Here is a 22,435-nt window from a genome sequence, read left to right on the forward strand (position 1 = left end):
CCTTTCCGTGGGCCTGGCCATTTCTGCCCAAGACAGACTCTTCCTCCTATGGACAATCACTAGAGCTCTCCTAGTTTGGCAAACATTTCTTACAGCACGGTCTAAGGCTGTGAATCTACAGAATCTTCCTTCTTTCTTCCTCTCCTTTCACAAGTGTGAGACTTGCACTGCAGACTCGTCTCTTCTAGTCGTCACCCCCAATAAATCTCTCACTTCTCAGCATCTTCTGCTATTAACAAGTGCTCAATAAATGCAATAACAAGTGCCTTTGAAGTGACAGCAAAATAAGGTAACTTCAGAATTCTCCTACTATAAACACCTACAAATACTAATGAAACGTAAGAAATCTTTAATGGGTGCCTGGGTGGCTCAAGTCAGTTAAGCCTCTAACTCTTGATTTTGGCTCAGGTCATGATCCCAGGGTCATGGTATCGAGCCCTATGTCAGGTTCCATGCTGAGTGTGTTGCCTGCTTAAGATTCTCTCTGCCCTTCCTACCCTCCCCCCCAGTGACACTCTCTGAAAAACAAAGAAATCTTTAAGATGCATTGCTGGGACTTACTTATAAAGAAGGGGACTTCCCAAATGCTAAGTGAAAACAGTTACAGCTTCCATCTGTAAATCCCCACTCTGATCTAAAATAATACACAAAGGAACAATCTTAGAGACTGCATAAGTATTCTCTTCTAAAAATGCCAGCTACTAGTATGTGAATCTGACAGAAGATATGAAATAAGTATAATTATTACATACACTAATGGAAGAATCGAAGTCCTATGATGACACTATCAAAACAGATGCAATTAAGGAGAATTTCATCTACACAATTTTGAAGAAAATATGAAATGTTAATAAAGAAAAGTCAGAAGCTCAAGAATGAGACCTTATGTAGAAAAAAAAAGTTGAACAAATCACAGTATGTCTCAATAGACACTGAAATTGAATAGATTAATGATTTCAGTGACTTAATAAACAAGACATATCTACAGAAATCCAGAATGAAATAAACAGTTAGAAAATATAAAATGTTAAGAGGCACAGAAGAGAAAGAGCCGCTCTAATTTACAGCTAGGAGTAAATGGAGAGGCAATTTCAAAAAAGGAATAGCTGACCACGGCCTAGAGTGGAAAAAAAAGACACGAATCTTAAGATTGAGAAACATAAGGAATCCCAAGAATAAAAACCACTGAAATTACAGAACACACATACACAAGAAGGTTTCTTGGAGTAACCAAGAAAAAAGAAAAAAAAAAAAAAAAGGAACAATGAGATTAAGATTTCTGTTCAAGATTAGGAACAAGGATAAAAATCTTGATGGAATCAATAAAAATGAGTTTGATTTAGGCAAAAGAGGACAGATGGGTGTACAAAATAAAACCTTCCTCCATTACCTAGTTACATCTTCTTAGAAGGATTTTTAAAGTTCATTCAATCCTGTTAGGGGAAAAAAAATCCTTTCATCATTACTGTCCATCATTATCAGAACAAAGTCAAGTAAAGCTTCAGAGTGGGGTGAGTGAGATCCATCTAAGCTACGGGCCACAGTGAGGCTCCATGAAATTACTACCCCACAGCAGAAAACATCTTTCTCCTATGGCCAGAATCACAAAAGGCAAGCACTTAAGTTTATGTAACAAGATTTCAGGAATCAAGCTAATATATAGAACAGGTCTCTGAGAAGACTTGTGTTCAGTAAATGGAATGACACCAGGGAGCACACCACTGGAAAGTCTTCAAGTACTTGGCACGGAGACCTGTCCCCCTGCAGCTCAGGAGAAATGGATTCCTGTGGCATGGAGACTTAAGATGAAACTCAAGGGAGCAAATACCAGACTAGCCCTGATTAACTGCACTATCCCCAAACAAGGGCTTGGCATTTATGTGCACGGATTTCAGCATAATTGGTTTTGTAAAGGCAGACTCCGCATTAAGAAAATGGAGGTTCACGGGGAGCCTGGGTGGCACAGTAAGTGTCCGACTTCAGGTCAGGTCATGATCTTGCAGTTTGGGAGTTGGAGCCTCACGATGGGCTCTGTGCTGACAGCTCACAGTCTGGAGCCTGCTTCAGATTCTGTGTCCCCCTCTCTGCCCCTTCCCCTCTCACACTCTGTCAAAAAATAAACATTAAAAAAATTTTAAAGAGCAAAGAAAACGGATGTTTGAAATACTATAAAGGACATGTTGTATCACTACATGGTGTATCTGAAACTAATACAACACCATTTGTTAACTACATTGGAATTAAGATTATTATTTTTTTTAGTTCTTAAAGTACGTAAAGCCTTTGGAAACTGGGACGTTTTCCCAGATGAACAGCACAACAAAATGATTAGGTCTCAAACCAACCTGACCAAAACCTGCATTGCTCATAATGAACCTAAAACAGATCACTAGATACCACCTTAACTAAGGGGGTCTTGTCCCTAAGGGAATATCCACATATAGATCCCATGTAAAATGTTAGATCCAGGACCAAACCACAGTCCTTTCCTCCAGCCATGGCTTTTGCACTACACCAGGTGTCTTCCTCCTCTGGACACTGAACCCAACCCCAAACCCAGAGGCAGTTGAAAGCGAGGAGGAGGAGTTCCAGGAATATCTGTGTGGCATGGAAGTAGTTTCAAGGAGGATTTCCTCTCCTGGAGGAAATCCAGGGATGCTTATAAGGAAGTTTAAGGAAAAAAAAAAAAAAAAAAGAAGATAAGGTGGAAAAGGCAGGATGCTTCTACAGACTTTTTGTACTGAAGAAACCAGCACATTAAACTCGAACTCAAGTAGTAATGTTTGAGATTAAGTGTCTAAATGAATCCGGTAAGGCTCTGAATTAAGCACCTCACATTTATTCTCCTAGTTCCCTATAAGGTAGGCATTAAACTTTTCCCCATTTTATCGAGGAGAAGAGTGAGGCTCAATAATGTTCAGTTGCTAGTGTAGGATCAAAGGGCTAGCAAGTGACAGACAGGATTTGTAAGACAAAGATGAAGTCTGGCTCCAGCAACACCACTGCCCAGTGAGGTCTCCCGTCCAATCCTATTAAGCTGTCAGGAGGAGTGATTACACACTCACAAATGGCAAACAGGTTTTAACTCAGGCCAACTCTAATCTATTTGTGGTTATTTTGATAAGGATTCCAATGCTCCAACAGGGCTCAGTGACGAAGGAGGTTATGATCGTTTAGCAATGTCTGCCACTGGTGAAAAAGTAGTAGAGTGACATTTGCTACGTATCTGCCATCCCCGGGGGGGGGGGGGGAAAAAAACAATTCTTTGGAGAGTTTCTATCTTTAACACTCAAGTTAAAATTACGAGAAAAGTAACATTGACAATTGCTGCCACTCTTTTAATGATAAGACACCCATCTGTGATATAAAACTTAAAAATGGAATACAAGCTGCTAAATTGTTCCAAAGTCTGTATTGGTGAAGGTTAGCCTCAAATACTATTGCTTGCAATATTCCAGAAATTTAAAGGCTAAAAAAATAATCCAGCAGCCGAGACAAAGTGAAGTAGTACGCTTTAAAAAAAAAAAAAAGTCTCATAACTGTCAACAACCGCCAGGAGCTTCGGGAGCCAAGTCCCCAGATTAATAAATCCTGGTTTCCTCTCGGATCCAGGGAAACACACAGGAAAAAACCACACCTCTCTAAATATACCTAACCACCTCTCATCACTACACTAGCAGCTTCCATCCTGGTCTCTCACTGGAGTTAGACTAACAACCCCCTGCTTGGCCACATGGCTTCTACCTTTTTTGTCTACAAAACTAAGCACAGGTGCTAGAATGATTCTAAAACCATCCAATGACATCCCATATTCTTCAGTAAAAGCTAAAGTTTTTACAGTGGTCTACAACACTCTAAGAGGCCCCTTTGACTTATCTTCACCTTCCTACCACCCCCCTCCCTCCCCTCCTTAACCACCCGTGCCTTTCTGCAATTCTGTAAACTACGCCAGACCTGCTCCATCGCAAGACATTTGCACCTGTGATTCCCTCGGGCTAGAATGTTCTCCCCTCAGATATTCCCACAGCTCACTTTCTCACCTCCTTGTCTTTAGGCCCGTTGCCCTTTTAACAATGAAACCTTTCGATTTAAAGCTGCCACTCCACACTCATACTGTACTGCCTTCTCTAAGAGAATGTTGTCCTCCATATCACTTGTAACTATTCTGCAAATTACATTCACTTCTGTTGTGATTCTCCCCTTCCCCGAGGACAGGGATGGTTTCCATTTTGTGCTCTGCTCTACCCTCAGGGTCTAAAATTGTGGCTCCATATAGTAGGCACTCCTGTGACCCACCATTCTGTTTTCTGGGCAACAGAAAATGTGAACAAAAAAAGTGGAATTTTTTTTTTTTTTTTTACAGTGGATCCAAAACTGAAAGAGTTTCCTAAATGTAGCTTCATGTACACTTTAATGTTTATTTATTCTTGGGAGGGGGAGGGAGACACAGAATCCGAAGCAGGCTCCAGGCTCTGAGCTGTCAGCACAGAGCCCCTTGCAGGGCTCGAACTCACAAACCGCGAGATCATGACCTGAGCCGAAATCAGTCACTTAACTGACTGAGCCTCCCAGGCACCCCTATGTGGACTACTTCTTGACAGATGCTCATTTCTAGACGTCTCAGTCCCTAAGACTCCACACTAAAGCACTTCGTCCACAGTGACCACAAGAACATGTCCCATCCTTACTACTGCACAGGCCATCTGGAGACGTGCAGTGTCGGCTGCAAACTTGCCAGCAATGTAGACCTCAGTCCTCATTCCAGAACTTAGGAGTCTTAACGCATTTTAACACGTACATACACCCATGATGACTTTAATGCACAAAGCCTGAGCAGCATGAGGAGTTTCCAGCCAAAGGCTCGGAGGTCTTATCAAGGGAAGCGCAAGCCAGCCATTGGAATCCCGGATACCCAGGTGTCGCTCAGCTCCTAGAAAACTGAACAAGTACCTGGGTCCACAGGTCACCCTTCCATTTTTAAGTGTCCTATAACAGCAATGGGAAATCTCCAAAGTTTAAAAAAAATCCACAATCCTTAATCGTCCACACCACCTTTAGGTTAGTGTCCCACTGCCAGCACAGATCGTGGCTTAGCCAGGAAAACCCTGCATGAGGAAAGGGATACCCGAGCTCTTGAGTTGTAAAGCCTGCACATCCCATTTTCTCCTTGGGGCCCAGCTGACTTATCTGTTAAGGTGGGGAAAAACTCTCCCTCCCTCAAGTATGTTTTGAGTTTCAGATGGGATTATTTATCCAAGTTTTCTGAAAAGAAAATTGTGCTGCATAAAAGGAGATCTTTTTGTAGCATTATTTTACTTGCCATTTCCTAACACATGTTGGCTCGTGCTCAGGGAGATGGATTCGCACCATATCACGATTCTCATTTGAAGACAACTTTTGTTTGTTCTTATGCTTAGAAACCATAGCCGCTAAGGTAGCACATCTTCCAATTATATGGTTTTAGTTCTAATTGTTTTGCACCCACACAGCAGTAAGTTTTCCCTGGCCACTAGCAGAATTACAAGAACCATCCTTCCTTCCTACAGCACTACAACCGTGAGAACAACCTTTTCCAGAGAATTTCACTCTTCCTGTGCTTCCCCAACTAGGTCCCTACCGACTCTTGCCTCACTTTGAGAGGCAAAATTAGCCCTGTCCTACCAAGAAGGAAATTTTTCCACCTACCAGAAGAGACCATTGTCACCCTTGGATCAACAGACAAGCCACAGTCTCAGAGTTGCAGGTTATTCATAGGTAAGGACACAAAGTCCCTGATCTCCTGGTCTGAGCCCTGTCTACCACCTGTTCCTTAATAGATGATCTCCTGTAAGTTGCATTTCTATCAAAACCCTTTTTCATTTGCTCAGGATATTTGGTTGTCGAGCTCAGTTTGCCAATTCTGTTTTGATTTTTGCAAATTCCTCTGACCTCAACATTGCTCTCTGAATTCATAGGATTTACCCAATGTCGATTCCATGATCTCCCCAAACCCTCCAGTTGTGATCTTTGCTTATATGCTGCATCATCAATTAGGGCCAACGTGCTTGGGTTTGGCCCCCTCCCTCTGGGTCTCTTGATCCCAATACCACTCAAAACCTGGTACTGAGCACCAAGTGCTGGTCCTCCTAATGAAACAGCTTTTTGCTAAACGTAGGTGCCATTGTGATCTACAACCCCATGACTGTTCTATGGAAGCTATTTAACAGCTCTCAGGCTATGTTCTTGGTTTAAAAAATAAACTTATTTACTAAAGTATAATACACAAAAGTACACAAGTCGTAAAGTGGCCCAATATTCAGAGTAAGCATACCTGTGTAACGTCCATTCAGACCAAGAAATAGAACATTTCCAGCATTTTCGAAGCCCATCCGGTCATTAAAATCCTTAAGATAAACACTTCCTCCTCCCTAGTCATTAGCCACCCACGCCCCAAAATTGCCACGCCCTTGATTTTCTAAGCACCAGAAATTAGTTTTCTCTGCCTTTAAACTTTATGTATGGAATCACGCAGCATTCCATGACTCTTTTATGCCTGCCTTCTTTCACTCAGCATGACATTTATGAAATTCACCCATGTTGTTACACAGTTAATTACTACCTAGCATTTCATTAGACGAATATACCAGTATTTTCAATGGACATTTGGTTATTTCTAGTGTTGTTCTATTGTAAACAGCATTGCTATAAACATCCTTGTTTGTGTCTTTTGGTAAATGTAATGTACACATTTCCTGAGCATATACTGGTACTGACTTATACACCTAAGTAGTTTCAGGGGAGATGTACAGGAAAAATGGATTCCTAGATGGTTGTGGAAACATTTCTATTTTTCATTTAAGATAATTTTACATCAAGTATGATCATATCTTCACCAAATTAAGATCATGAGTGTTTCACAGTTAACTTTTGTTGGATAGCAAACTAAAGGTGTGGTGATGTAAAACAACAGTCACTTATTTTTCTCAGGAATCTAAGTGGCAGCAGTTTAGGCTGTGCTTACCTGAATGGTTATGTTAATTGGACTCCTTCACATTTGTGCCTAACTACGGATCAGTGCACAGCTCTGTTTCTGGGGGCTGACTAGATAGCTCCTGGGATGATGGAGTGCCTGGGCTTACTCACATGGTGGTCCCCTGGTCTGAGAGCAAATGGAAGTGTACAAAAGCCTCTGAGGGGCATAGGCTGAAAAACAGCGAATACCATTTTTGCTTCATTCTATTGGTCAAAGGAAGTCACACGTTATTGGAGATCATGGAGACATTGTGACTGCTCATTGACCCAGGGTATCAGAGCCTTCTCACCCCCTTCCCTATTCTTTGAATACATGTCCTATTATTCCCATACTAGCAACCATTTCAAGGATATAGTCTTGAGAGAAAGAGGTTGTGGAGACACCATTTAGATTAGACCCTTTTCAAAGCCTCTCTATGAACGTTTAAGGGGCGCCTGGGTGGCTCAGTCGTCGAGCATCCGACTTCAGCTCAGGTTATGATTTCATAGTCCGTGAGTTCAAGCCCTGCATCAGGCTCTGTGCTCACAGCTCAGAGCCTAGAGCCTGCTTCGGATTCTGTCTCCCATGCTCTCTGCCCCCCTCCCCCACTCATGCTCTCTCACTTAAAAATGAATAAATTTTAAAGTTGATGTAATTTTTTTTTTTTTTTTAAAGATGCTGGCAGGCAGGTGCAGGTATCCACTCATCTTAGCAAAAAAGCACATTGGAAAAGTCAGATATGGCAATAGGAAAAATGGCCATTTTTGAAAGTATTTTCTACAATATAAATGTCAGACAAACATATTAACTCTATCCTTGTTTGGATTAGAATTCATCTTTGTAAAAAAGCTTTCCCAGCATGAAGATGAGGATGTGTATTTTTCTATCACATGAACACATAGTGAAAAACTAATACCCAGGGTTGGCAAGGGAGTAAGGAAACAGGCACTTTCATATGCTGATAGGCATCTGCATCAAAGTACATATTTTTGAATCAGGACTTCCACATGGAAGAAGTCACTCTAAAAAATCATAGGTTTCACAAAGATATAGCTCTATGGCTATATAATGAAGCATTTTTGTTTCATTTAACCAACAAAATTGGTTAAGCACATTATAACCATATAATGGAATACAGTATCCTTAAAATGAGGATGTAGTAAAATATTAAGTGATATAGGAAGATAGTCATAACATTAAAGTAAAAAAATTTTATGTTGGTGTTGGCGTTATCGGATCTATGTGTATTTTTTCGTTCAGCTTTTCTGAAGATACTACAATTAGTTCTGTTTTTGCAATCGGAAGGGTAAATACCCTTCAGCAATTGCTTTGTCCATCCTCTCACTTGCTGCAAACATCACATTAAAAAATACTCCCAATCTACCTTCACCAATATGGCATTACAGAAGAAGTTACAAATATCACATACTGTTATTGTTTAAACTCAAAGCTCTGCAGTGAGGCATGACCTGTGCTTGCCAGTCGTTTGCTATTTTAATGCTCCAATAACTGGTATAGGCAGTAGGATTTATTTGGAATACTCCTATTACAAAAGATGTTAATAGATCCAGCTTTGTCACATTCCAGTTGAATGACTTGGAAAAAGCCGCCATCTCTTAATTTCATTTTCCCCATCTGCTAAATGAGGATATGACAGACTTCAAATTCCTTGAGAGCAAAAAAACTGACCAGGTCTAACTCAACTTTGTGCCCTCAACCTCGCCTGTGGATACATCATATGTGTTCAAATAGTGTACCTGCCTAATTCATGGAGGTGTTTGGGGGAACCATGCAGACTGTATGAAACATATTGGCAAGTGTACCATCACTTTGCAAGGAAGGGATCTATCAAGAGGGAAGATGAACAAGACACTTCTTACATACCAGGTCAGAGCCTCTCAAATTTACCTATCCGTAGGGCATTTGGCCACTTGTTCTAGCCTCAGTGACTGTAGTAGCTACCAAGTCTGTGGGAAATCTGACCAACGTCACATGGGCACAACCCATCTCACCACATACTCCTATCACATCCCCTCTCTTACCTTCCTTCTGCCCCAAGGTTTCCCTGTTGATGGGAGTGATACCCTATGGGATCCAAATGCAAACCACACATACGTGAAGTGAAGAATACTTGGGGAAAAAACCCTCACCAATGATAGGTCTTCTCCCTTCTCCTGCAAACGGACGGTCCTGAGAAGTGGTCATTTATGGGAGCAATACCACTTGACGTCACTTTGATAACATGCCATCATGGTAGATTTTCCACCTTCCTTGCTACACTCCACACTTCCTACACTCCCACTTCCTTGCATTTCAGGCCTCCTCAAGGAGGGTCTTATCCTAACCAGTAGTTACGGATATCCTAACAGATGTGAGCAGTGTATTTTATTACTCACTTTGTAAGAGACCTAAATGGCCTGAAGTACAGATATACAAGGAACCCCGGGCACTGGTGAATTAACTTAACTGGCCAGCTGGTCAGGGACCTGGCAGGGACATATTAGAAGAGTGGAGAGAAAGGTCTGAAAGAAATACAACATAGGACCACAGACAAAACTTTATGTCTCATATTGTCCTTCAGAGAACATTTACCATAGAGAAGACTGTTAAAAACCAAATGGATAGGAATGATTCACCCTATAGACATCAGCCAGGATGTCCCCTTGAACACTTCAAAATGGCACAATGGGCCCATGAGCCGAGACCATGGTGGTAGGAATGGAGGCTGTGCAAGAACACTGTAGCGTGTACTCCCTCTCAGCAAGACTCATCTAGTTCTGCTTAAGGCACCAACTGCCAGCAGGAAAGACTAATGCTGGTCCCTCATGACACTATTCTGGAAGAAATCTACCAACCATTTGATGACAGGGTAATTCTCTCCGATGCATTCTATCCTGGAGGAGATAGCAATTAACCCCAACTAGAATCCCTATCTACTCTGGATACAGGCTTGCCTTCCCTACTACAGTGCTACTACCAATATTACCATCTAAGAACTTAAAGAATGTCTGTCTTACTGACACGATTTCCCATCTAATATTGCTTTGGACCCAGGGACCATGTGGTTGACCAATGACCATGTGGTCAATTGCTGGTTACCCTAAAGCAGCCAATCTAACCAAACAGTGAACAGCCTGATAAAAGCTCAGCTAAGGTGCCAAACTGAGGACAACCATTAGGAGGTTGAAGAGCTCTTCCCTAGAATATGGTATGTGTATTTAAGGAGTAAGTATTATGTCCTCAATATAGAATACAGAGGTTCAGAAACCAAGGAATGAAATAGGATTGGCCCTTATTCCTGATGACTACAGAATATGCATTGCTCAACCGATTTTCCAATTCTGGGTGGGGGTAGAAATGGGGTAAGAATGAACAACAGATTTCTCCATGGGTGGATGGTGTGCATAAGAGTTCATGTAGTACCAAAGGTCACTGGCTTCCTCATGCTACTAGACCAACAGTCATTCTATTGGTAGGAGGAATTTGATCCTGACCGCCATGGGGAGCCCAGGGTAGCTGTTACACAATGGATGAAAGGAGGAGCCAGTCTAGAAGCAGAAGATGCCTTGAGAAATCCCTTGGGTTTTCTCTGCTCAGTAAGAACAACAAACAACTGAAGCAATCACAGCCTGACATCAACAAGACCTAGAATTCCATACCCATTGACTCGTTGGTCATGGGTGGGGATAATCTACAAGAGAGAGGAGGGAGATGATAAATATCAATTAGCACCTTGTGACAACAGCAACTATGTAACACTTGTTTCATTAACCTCTTTGACAGGGCACCTGGCTGGCTCAGCCAATAGAACATGCAACTCTTGATCTTGGGGTTATGAATTCAAGCCCCGCATCAGGTATAGAGTTTAAAGATAAAAATCAGCCAAGAGGCACCTGCACGCCTCAGTCAGTTAAGTGTCCAACTCTTGATCTAGGCTCAGGTCATGATCTCACAGTTTGTGAGATCAAGGCCCACATTGGGCTCTGTGCTGATAGCACAAAGCCTGCTTGGGACTCTCTCTCTCCCCCTCTCTCTGCTCCTCCCTCAAGCTCTAGCTCTCTCCCGGTCTCTCAAAAAATAAGCTTTAAAAAAATTAAAGATAAATCAAGAAATATTTAAAAATACCCCTTAATTAAAAAAAAAAACCATTGTCCAAGTCTTTTCAGAGTTTGCAGCTGGCCATTACCTTGAAAGAGCCTCTGTGACAACACTCTCCTTCCCAAGAGGGCACCATTTTGTAGTATAGCAGCAAAGTTTAACACCTCTTCCCATACCTGCACCAAATATTTCTAGGCTCCTGCCAGGGCTTCTTGTTGATACTGACATGGGAAACACTGCAGAGCCCACATATGCATATTCAAGAAGTTCAGAGAAATTAACACCCCAAAGGTTAACTTCTAAACAGCAGCAGATAAAGTCTTCCTATCCATGAGCTCGTTTCTCCCTTGGAAAGAACTTCTTACAAACTTCTTACCAAACACAATCTCTCAGAAGGTGATCCTGCAAGACTGAGCTCTTGGGTGCTCTTAACCCCAAGTGGTAGCTGGTTTAATAGCACCTTTGTATTGGCTTTCTCTCCTCTCCCTTTTCCATTTTTCCTTTCCTCCTGTTCCCTTGGATTGCACCCCTAATAAAGAAGTAGCACATAAGCCTCTGCCTTGGGCTCTGATTTATGGTGAAACCAGGATAAGACCAAAAATAATAGGCAGGCACAGCTGTAGTATTCATACAAGAGGGAGGGGGAAGATTTGTGGGACAGGCATCAAGGCTCCCCACCCACAGATGGGAAAACACTCTTCCCAGAAACAAAGTAGTGTTCATGAGTTTCCCCAAGGACCTGGTCCAACACCAAGATTAAGGCAAGGAGTAGCCCTTGCTTATCCAAATGGATATTCCCATAATCCCTTTCGTCATCAGCCTGAGAACACATCTTTCCTGTTTTAATGGTGTTGCCCCCACCTTCACCCCAAATGAAGGTCATGAAATCAGGCCTGGCCTGTCAAAAGCTTCCTTCTCCATAAGTGTCATAATTGCTTCAGGGACCGGTCTAGTCTTTGACTGGAGCCAAGCCACTCAGGATCTTCCTCCAAGATCTTTCTACCAATTCCAGAAGAAAAGAATGCTTTCTCTTCTGAGGATAGGAGTCTTGAGCTTCTAGGGACCTTCACTGATACCACATGGAATCTGCCCAATAATGAAGCCAGCAGAGCTTAGAGGTGAAAACAGACTTTTGTTGCTGCCACCACTGCTGTAGGCCCAGTTGGGACTATCAAGAAATACGATCAAAAGCATGCATTAGCTTCTAGGAAAGGAGTCAAGGTTTTTAATGACTACAGCCTTGGAACAACGTGTTGGGACCTTTATTAGCCAAGATATGAAGGCTGTCAAAATGTCATTAAAACTAGTATAAGCAAAACAGTCTATAAGGTAGTACTGGCTTCAGGCATGGCTGGATGTCAGGGTCCAAACAATATAATCATGACTATCTCTTTTCAGCTCTAAGCTCCGCTTTTCCTCTTTTGGCTTCATTATTGGGCAGATTCCATGTTGAGAGCAGCCATATCCTCTAGGCTCAGTGTGATTACAGCAACTGGTGGTTGCAGCAGGAAGTAGGAGAGGGAGCTGGGATGGGGCCACTCTGAGGAGGGAGCAGTAGGTCCATTCCCACATAAAGGAGTAAGAGGTGGCAAGAGCAGCAAGGAGAATAGATGCCTCATTTGGTGGTGGACATAAGGAAAAGGCAGGTATATATCAGAGTCCGGTCTAGGGATCACGATGGAAAAGGGAGAAATTATACTTTTGATTTGCACTTTCTTCTACAGCTCCACCTGTATCCTGCTAGAAGCATAGACCAGATCAAACGTTAAGCAGATGACGTTTGACAGTTACAATGCAACATTTCCTCTTATTACTGTACCATTTCCTTGCTATTTGGTTTCCTCACTCCTGCCCAAAATTCTAACAGCTGAGTCACAAGAAGTGACTTAATACTTTAGTTTTTATTTTTTTAAGGTGAATGTAAGCATCTAACTGTAAAATCTGAGCCTATATGAAATTTAGTTTTGCAATGAAACAAGTCTCCCAAAAAAGTTCATCCTTACATTCCATGGTATAGATAGTATTCTTGTGATGCTCAGGAACTGAACACATAAGAGTAGCAGCTCAAGGAAATGACTATTGTTGCATTTTTCACAGAGTCCAATCAAATGTGTTTAGGTCAGCTGTAAAGTGGGAAAAGAAAAACGGTTCCTACTGTCCTTTCCACCAAAGGAGCAATGCTTGAAGGAGATAATCATTGCCTCAAGAACCCCATCCCAACCTTCCCCTGACAACCAAGGCCAAGACTATGTTCAGCTGGTGGCCTCTAGAAAAATGGAACCTCCATCCACACACAAACTTCAGGGGTGTCTTCACCCACCCATAGCTAACCCAAGGGATTCCAGGGAAGTTCCTCGTTTCCTTCAGGGAACACACAACTTTCAATCAAGGAATTTTGAAGTTTCCAAAATGTGTGACAAAGCACCGAGTTTTGCCAAATATAAGAGGTTTCCTGTTATCAATTCCTTCTGCTTTCTAGAGGGTTTCAGTATACTTTGAGCTCAAAGAAGAGAAATAATGGATGAATTGCAATCCTTCCAGGAAAAAAACGAGATAGATGAAGCTAATAGGAAATGCTTCCCTATTTTTAAATGCAGTTAAAATTTTAATAATCAAAATACTTGCCCTTTTCCAAACAGCCTTTTGCATGGCCAGGAATGGCCCTGTACTGAGAGCACAATGTGGTGAGGAAATGGAAAGCAGAACCCTGCCTATCTACAATCAGGGAAGCACAGGGTTTGCAGGAAGTGGTGCGAAGGGGCCCCTTACCCAGACTACGAGGGTTAGAAAACCTTCCTGTGGAGAGTTTAACCAGAAACTAAAAATTAGGTTCTAGACAAATGGGAGAGGATAGTATTCCAGGCAGAAGAAGGACATGTTAAACCTTGAGAGGACAGCATCACTGGAAGAAATTCAGGAGAGTGCATTTATTTGGGGAATTGTAAGTAGAGAAGAGGTGAAAATGGGAACTGGGGTGGGGAGTAGAGAACGAGGAGGACATGAGAATGGAGGGAGGGAGACAGGTTTTTAAGGTCATGCTTAGGTGTTCACAATTTAGCCTAAGAAAATGAGAAGACACTGAGGAGATTTAAACTGAGAAGAGAGGTGAACATAGGTACTTGAGAATCTCGGCCACCCCACAGTCTAGCATAGTGCCAGACTCTTAACAGGTGCCAAATAAATGCAGCGGTGATAAGGTGTGGCAAGTATGGAAGAGAGGACACACCAATACAGTAGTCTTTAGAAACCAATCTTTTAAATAAGTAGTTATAAACATAAGGTTTGTAAACCTACTATAAGACAGTCAACTATCATTAGACCACAGTCACAAAAATCACCAAAATGTTTAGGAGGCCAACATCGCACCCTATTAAAAACAAAACCATGAAGTTATTCATGAGCGTTTCCTCCTTGCATAAATCAGTTTCCCTAACGCTAACACTGAAGGAACAGGTGGCTTTCTGAAGAAAAGGAAAGCCAGAGTGTTGTGGAGCCTGGGGGCAGGAAGAGAGGATATCAACTATCTCAAGTTTATTACAGCAATTGAATAACATACTTACGTATAAAGCAACTACACTATGCCTGGCATTTAGTGATGGTTCAATGACCGTTCACTCAAAGGTCCAAGATACTTGGAAGAACATTGTGGACACTGTAGAGACCTCATGGAACACTTGAGGGTTGAGAGCCACCAGAATACAATTTAAAAAGGAAGAGGGTGCCAGAGAATCCTCCCCTATTCCAAAATCCTAAGATATAGGCACACCTCCTTTGAGAATTTAGAATTGAAACCAAGTTTTGGTTCATTTTAGGTTTATCCATCATGCCCCCAGATACTTGTTAAGCACCTACTCAACACTAGGCACTACTCTAGGAACTAGATATTTAACCAAAAAATAAATTAAAAAAAAAACAGGAAAAATATAGTGAATTATTTAAAAGAAGGTTTACACCTACAAGAAGGAAGGGTTCTTAGACATTTTATGAGCGACAGGTTTCTTTTTACTTCCCTAAGCCTAGAGATGATGTACTGGCAGTAAAAAACAAAAAAAACAAGAACCCTGAGCAAAGCAAACACACTAACAATGATAAGTGACTGGAAACAGATACACAACCAGCAAGTCCTGAAGTGTTGATTAAAGTCACCAGGTTGGCAGAGTTTGGGAGAGTTCCTGAAGAATCTTGAAAAAATTAGGGGGAGAAGAGAGCACATAGAACATCTTACTTAATATGTTTTTCATTTAGGCAACAACAAAGCTCAAGGAAGGTGGTAGGGTACCTGCTCAAGAGAGGAGGGTGGGAAACGAGCAGCAGCAGCTTCAAAGGTACAAGAGAACTTAGAACCATGTGTGGAGGATAGGAGATTGGTGAGTGGGTTTACAACCACGATCAGACTAAATACAAAGGAAAACCAACACATTTGTCTGGATCTCATTAAGAGAAGAGAAAGGAAGTCTTTAAGTCATTAACGTGAATTATAATTCACTTCTGTTGCTCCATAAGGGTCCGGGAGGACATCAAAAGAATAGAGCATGTTTTTATAGAAGCGAAAGGAGAGATGAAAACTACAAAGTAATTTGTTTCATCAAATGTAACCAGTGTGGTCCAGGTCTCTCATGAATCCCTAATTCCCAAATTACAGTATCTGAGAGATCCTTCTCCTATTTGACTGGAGAAGTTTAGCCTTTTTCAAATTTCCATCCTAAGTGTTCTGGACTCTTTGGGAAATGCATGCATGCTCTTCAAATCCATTTGGTCACCGGACACCTGAGCGAGCCACTCAGCTCCAGGCATCTTATGTAGACTAACACTTGCATATGTGACCTCCTGCCACCGTCTCAGATGTTACTGTTTTAACTGGGCCACTCCTCTCCCTTAGACTACTTTGCCTGAAACCTGGGTACAGGGCTTCTTCAAGTCCAGTTACAGCAGAGACCATGTCCACCATATTTCATTGCTGTTTGGGAGATAATAGATCAAATAAAAGGAAACAAGGCAGTAAAACTGAAACCATTTTTAGATATGGTGCTCTCAAAACCTACAAGCCAAGACCCAAGACTAACTTCAAGAGATTCATACCTGTAACTCTCCCATCTAGACTCTGTTTCAGGAACCAGCTTATGAACCATACATATTCCCCAGTGGAAGGTCCCTGAACACATCCCAGGTTTTCAATGGGGAAAACAAAAAACAACAAAAACACAAAAACCTTAAGTTTTCTTGAGACCGTGGGTACGGGCAGAGAGAGAAAGAATCCCAAGCAGGCTCTACACCCTTAGTGCGGAGCCTAATGCAGGGCTCAAACCCACAAACTTCAAGATCATGACCTGAGCCTAAGTCTGTGGCTTAATGGACTGAGCCACTCAGGTGCCCCTCAGTGAAACATTCAGGTGTGGAGATCATCTGGATGGTATACCTAAGAACCCAGTTAGGGCCTATACTTAAGTTTTTAAGATTTGGCAGCCAGGTGTGGAGACCTACTTGTCTCATGGCCGCCCAAGACAAGCCTTATAAATAAGCTTCCTTATTAGAATTGCCACTTACCAATCTGAAGCGGTCTCTTTCTTTGGTCTCTCCCTGCCCTCCACATAAGGCAGCCAGTTTGCAAACCAACAGAAAGCCCAAAAATACACAAAAGTTTATTTAATGCAAATTAATTCCCAGGTCTGGACATTTCACTCTTCTGTGTAAGATTTGGGGCCTCAACTGTCTAACTGGTGTTGTGCTACATCAGACTCAGAAGATGAAGATCCTATCTACATATGTTTTCCAGCCAGGTCTTCCATTTTCCTATCATTAGTGGCTTAAGCAAATGCACATGAACTTATCCACAGCAAAGACAAGACTTGATTGCTGTAGGGAAATCCTAATCTAATACACAGGAAAGAACCATGTTCTAAAGAAAACGATCCTCTGAAATGCAATCCTGTCTGCTGTAAAGACATACTTTTAAATTATAAAGTCAAACAGTTTAGCTCTTTGAGACCAAGTAGTCTCAACCCTTTTGAAGTGCAGAAAGGAAACTTAGCTCTGCATTTAGCTAAAGGTCCATGGGATGGGGGATGGTGGGCCCAGAATAAAGAATGATAATGAACCTCTGGTTAAATTTTTTCAAATTCTACCCACTTTTCTACTAGGGACTATCATAGGAGAGCTTTGATATATAACCAATTTGGTATTTGTGAAGTTCTTTACTATTGTGGCAATAAATATTACGCATTTCTTTCATAACTAAAAAAAAAAATGTCGAAGGGCAAATGTACGTGAAAGAGCTTCAGCAAGTATAAAGTATTGCCTTAGCAACTCTGAGGTCAATCTTTGGAAAGTTGAAGACCAATTAATTTAGAGACAAGTCAGATTAAAATAAGCCCCAAACCCTGCATATCACAAAGAGGGGCAGTGTCCTCAAATTCTTTTATATCCCAAGTTATATCCTTAGATGTTTTGAAAGCTCATTGCCACATATCCATGGCCAGAGGTCTTAGAAGTCTTTCAGTTTGCCCTAGTCCTTAATACTACTTTAAAGTTCTTTGGTGCCAGAGACTCACTAGTTGATCAGTTGCTACTCAAACTGCAAATGCTCCTTGTATCTAAAGTCCTCTTACAGAATCGTTGACTGTAAATGAGTTTTCCATCAATCTCCGTATCAAGCTTGGGGTTCCAACTAAACCTAACTTGAACACACATTTATCTTCACTTCTTCCCAACTCCACTAAAATTGCAATAAATTCATTTCAAAGGGCAGGCCAAATTCCTTAGGCACAGGAATTCCCTGGAGATACCAAGTGCCTCTGGAAGGCATGGGAATTCATGACACACACACGCGCGCACTACATGTGAAATCTCTAGTTCTTTTCCCAGTTAAACTCTCCAAACTCAAAGCAGACAGACATATGCTCCCCAGCCAGGAGACTGGAGAATTCTCCTTAAGAAAAATACAAAGATTCACATATATTCAATTTTGCATCCAGTACTCCACAATGAAATTTGATCTCAAAAGTCCCATGCTCACATGAGATTTTCCAGAGAGTATTTCAATACCCCACTCTTAAAATGCACAGCCCAGGATCACGAGATTTAGGAATACCTCTAAGTTAGACCAAAAAAACAGGAACAGAAAAAAATAGGAAGGAGAAATAATGCAGGGAAGAAAATATTTGAGAAGAACTATTAGTCATTATGCTCCAAGAGGTAAGAGTTTTGAAAACATCACAAGAAAGAGGTACTTGGAGGTGATATAAGCATCATGGTGGTGTATGATATTTCTCATTTTTGCACCCCCCCCAATCAATTCAGCATCCATCCATAGACAAAAGAACCTTTGGAATCACTGGGGGTGTCCAGTACTAACCGCCAAGAGACATGGAAGGAGTCTCATCCACCCGTAAACCAGGTGACTAGCAGACAGACGTGAGCCTAAGCTGTGGACCTGGCTGTAGCCCATGAATCACTTCTAGCAATCTCAGCTGCAGTCTAGGAGCCCTTAAAAAACATCGTCTTAGACATCACCCATGGATGAAAGAGCTTTTGTGAAGTCCAGATGAGGTTTCCAGAGAAGTTCCAGCACCCACCTGGATGGTGAGGGGGAAGAGTTTGGATACATGAGAATGGGTAAGAATACTAATTAGTAAGTAACACGAAAATGTACAACACATTGGTAGAAGTGTATAGACTCATGTTTTATATAAACATCATAGTAACTACAAAGCAAAAACCTGCAGCAGATTCACAAAAGGGATATTAAAACATACTTTTACAAAAATAATCAACTCAAAAATGCAGGCAGCCAAAGATAAATGAACAAGGGAATTACAAAACAGCTAGAAAATGGTATAAGTCCCTACCCATCAATACTGAATATAAATGAAGTCCCCAAAAAGAGTGGCTGAATAGATTAAATGTAAGAAGAAAAAGGAGTGAACTGTAGGTGGTCTTCAAGATGCTCATTTTAGCTTTAAGGACACACAAAGAGCAGGGATTGTTCTATATGACAAAATAGACTAAGTCAAAAATGGTAAGAGACGGGTCGCCTGGGTGGCTCAGGCGGTTGAGTGTCCGACTTCACCTCTGGTCATGACCTCACAGTTTGTGAGTTTGAGCCCTGCATCAAGCTCTGTGCTGACAGCTCAGAGCCTGCTTCAGATTCTGTGTCTCCCTCTCTCTCTGCTCCTCCCCCACCCATACGGTCTCTCAAAAAAAATAAAAAATGGTAAGAGACAAAGTCATTACATAATATAGTGGCCAATTCTTTGAGAAAATGGATAAAAACATTCACCCAACATCAGAGCACCAAAATACATAAATACTAAAATCTGGAGGGAAAAATGGACTACAATGCAGTAGTAGGGGACTTGAATATCAACTTTCAACAATGGCTTTCTATATGATCCAACAAATTAATTTGAACCATGTTTTAGACCAAACGGACCTAAAAGACATATACAGAACAATCCATCTGACAGCAACAGAGTATACATTCAAGTGCACATAGAACATTCTCTAAGATAGTTCATAGGTCACAAGTCTTAAGATTAAAATACTACCACAAAGAGTTTTCCCACCATAATGACATCAAACTAGATACCAACAACAGGAGAAAAGGTGGAAAATTCACAACCACGTGGAAATTGGACAATACACTCCTGAAGCAATTGGTTAAAGAAACAGGGAGCCTGGGTGGCTCAGTCAGTTAAGCATCCAGCTGTTGATTTTGGCTCAGGTCAGGATCTTTCAGTTCATGGAATCAAGCCCCATGTCAGCCTCCCTGCTGACAGAATGGAGCCTGTATGGGATGGATTCATTCATTCATTCACTCATATTCTCCCTCTGCCCCTCCTCTGTGTGTTCATGTTCTCTCTCAAACATTTTAAAAAATGGATATCAAATATCTTGAAAAAAAATGGAAATGGACACAACATATCAAAGGCTAGGCGATAATGAAAAGCAGTTTGATAAGGAATGTAGGCTTTATCACCGTAAGCTTTAAGAAGTATTTCAAACAAACAACCTATAATTACACCTCAAGGAACAAGATAAATGACAAAACTAAGCTCAAAGTTAGAAGGAAAACAGGAGATAAGTGAAAGAGAGACCAGAAAAATAGAAAAGATTCGTGAAATTAAGAGCTGCTTTAAAATTGACAGATGTTTAACAAGACGAAGACTCAAAATCAAATCAAAGATTTTGCAATCAATACCACACAAATACAAAGGATAAGAGACTATGATTATACGCCCACAAATTACATAACCTAAAAGAAACGGATAAGTTCATATAAATATACAGCCTACCAAAACTGAATCAAAGAAATAAGAACTCTGAACAGATCAATACTAAGTAAGGAGAGTGAACCAGTAGTTAAAAGCTTTCCAAAAAGAAGTCCAGAACAGATGGCTTCACTGGTGAATTCTACCAAACATTCAAGGAATAAGTACCAATCCTTCTGAAACTTTGCAGAAACAATTGGAGAGAAAAAACTACAAGGAAACCATAGGCCAGTATTCCTGATGAATGTAGATCCAAGAATTCTCAAGGTATTAGCACACCAAAGATTAACAACACATTGGAAAAATCATGTATCATTAAGAAAAATTTATTCCTGAGATTGAAGGATTTAACATACACATAATAAATGTGGTACACCATACTAAAAGAAGATTAAAAACATCATCTGCATAGATGCATAAAAACTATTTTGCAAATTAACCTTTCATGATAGAAACAAAAAATTTAGAAGGAATATAGCTCATTATAATAAAAGTCATAGGACAAGCCCACAGATAATATCACCCTCAATGGTACAAGGTTGAAAGCTTTTCCTCTAAAATCAGAAACAAGACAAGGGAGCCTGCTCTGTTATTCAACATAGGATTGTAAATCCTAGCCAGAGCAGACAAGAGAAAAAGCATTCAAATGACAACGGTAGTAAAATGGTCTTTGCTTGCCAATGGTCTAGTCTTTCTTTAAACTTTTTATTTAAAATTCCAGTTAGTCAACATCAGATGTAACATTAGTTTCAGGTGCACAAAGGAGTGATCCAACACTTCCATGTAACACCTGGTACTCATCACAGTGAGTGCACTCCTTAATCCCCATGTAATTTCTACTACAGAAAATTCTAAACACTCCATCACAAAACTGTTAGAACTAATCAACAAATTTAGTAAAGTTGCACAATAAAAAGTCAGCATGTAGAAATCAGCATCTCTATACTCTAACAAATTATCTGAAGAATAAACAATCCCATTCACGGTATAAAGAAATACTTAGGAATGAAGTTAAATCAATGAGGAATACCTGTACCCTGAAAACTACAAGATTTTGATGACAGAAATTGCAAAGGAAACAAAGATATTGTGTCCATGGATCAAAAGAATATTGTTAAAATGTTCGTTTTACCAAAGGCCATCTACAGATTCAATGTAATTCCTAGAAGTGCCAATGGAATTTTTCATAGAAATAGGAAAAAAAATATCCTAAGATCTGTATGGAAACAAAAACCCTGAATAAGCCAAAGCAACCCTAAGAACAAAGCTGGAAGCATTGCACGTTGATTTCAAACTATAGTACAAAGCTACGATTTTTTTAAAAAGTACAGTTTTTTTTCACAATACTGGTATTAAAAAAAAAAAAAGACACAGCCCAATGGATCCCTCACATATACAGTCAATATTTGACAAGGAACCCAAGAATACTCCATGGCAAAATGATCTTTTCTTCAATAAATGGTGCTAGTAAAGCTGGATAGCCACATGAATAAAATTGGACCCCTGCCTTACACCACTTTCAGAAATTAACCTGAAAGGGATTAAAGACTTAAACATAAGACCTGAAACCATAAGACTCCTAGAGGAAAATGTAGGGAAACCATTCCTTGATGCTGGCAGTTAGTTTCTGGATAGGACACCAAAATCACAAGCAACAGAAGCAAAAATTAGTAAGTGGGACTGCATCAAACTAAGACTTTCAACAGCAAAAGAATCTATAAAATGAAAAGGTAACCTGAATACTGGGAGAAAATATTTGCTGGTCAGAGATCTAATGCGGGGTTCATATCCAAAATATGTAAACTGAATAGGAAAAACAAACAACCTGATTATACGATGGGCAGAGGAACTGAATAGACCTTTTTCCAAAAAAGACATACAAATGGACAACAAGTATATTAAAAGGTACTCAAAATCATTAGTCATGAGGGGCATCTGGGTGGCTCGGTCAGTTAAGCAGCCGACTTCAGCTCAGGTCATGATCTCACAGTTCATGAGTTTGAGCCTCGCATCAGGCTCTGTGCTGACAGGCCGGAGAGTGTGAGGAGAGTGTGAGGAGAGTGTGAGGAGAGTGTGAGGA

This window comes from Panthera uncia (assembly GCF_023721935.1).
Source record: "Panthera uncia isolate 11264 chromosome A3 unlocalized genomic scaffold, Puncia_PCG_1.0 HiC_scaffold_12, whole genome shotgun sequence".
Lineage (NCBI taxonomy): Eukaryota > Metazoa > Chordata > Mammalia > Carnivora > Felidae > Panthera > Panthera uncia.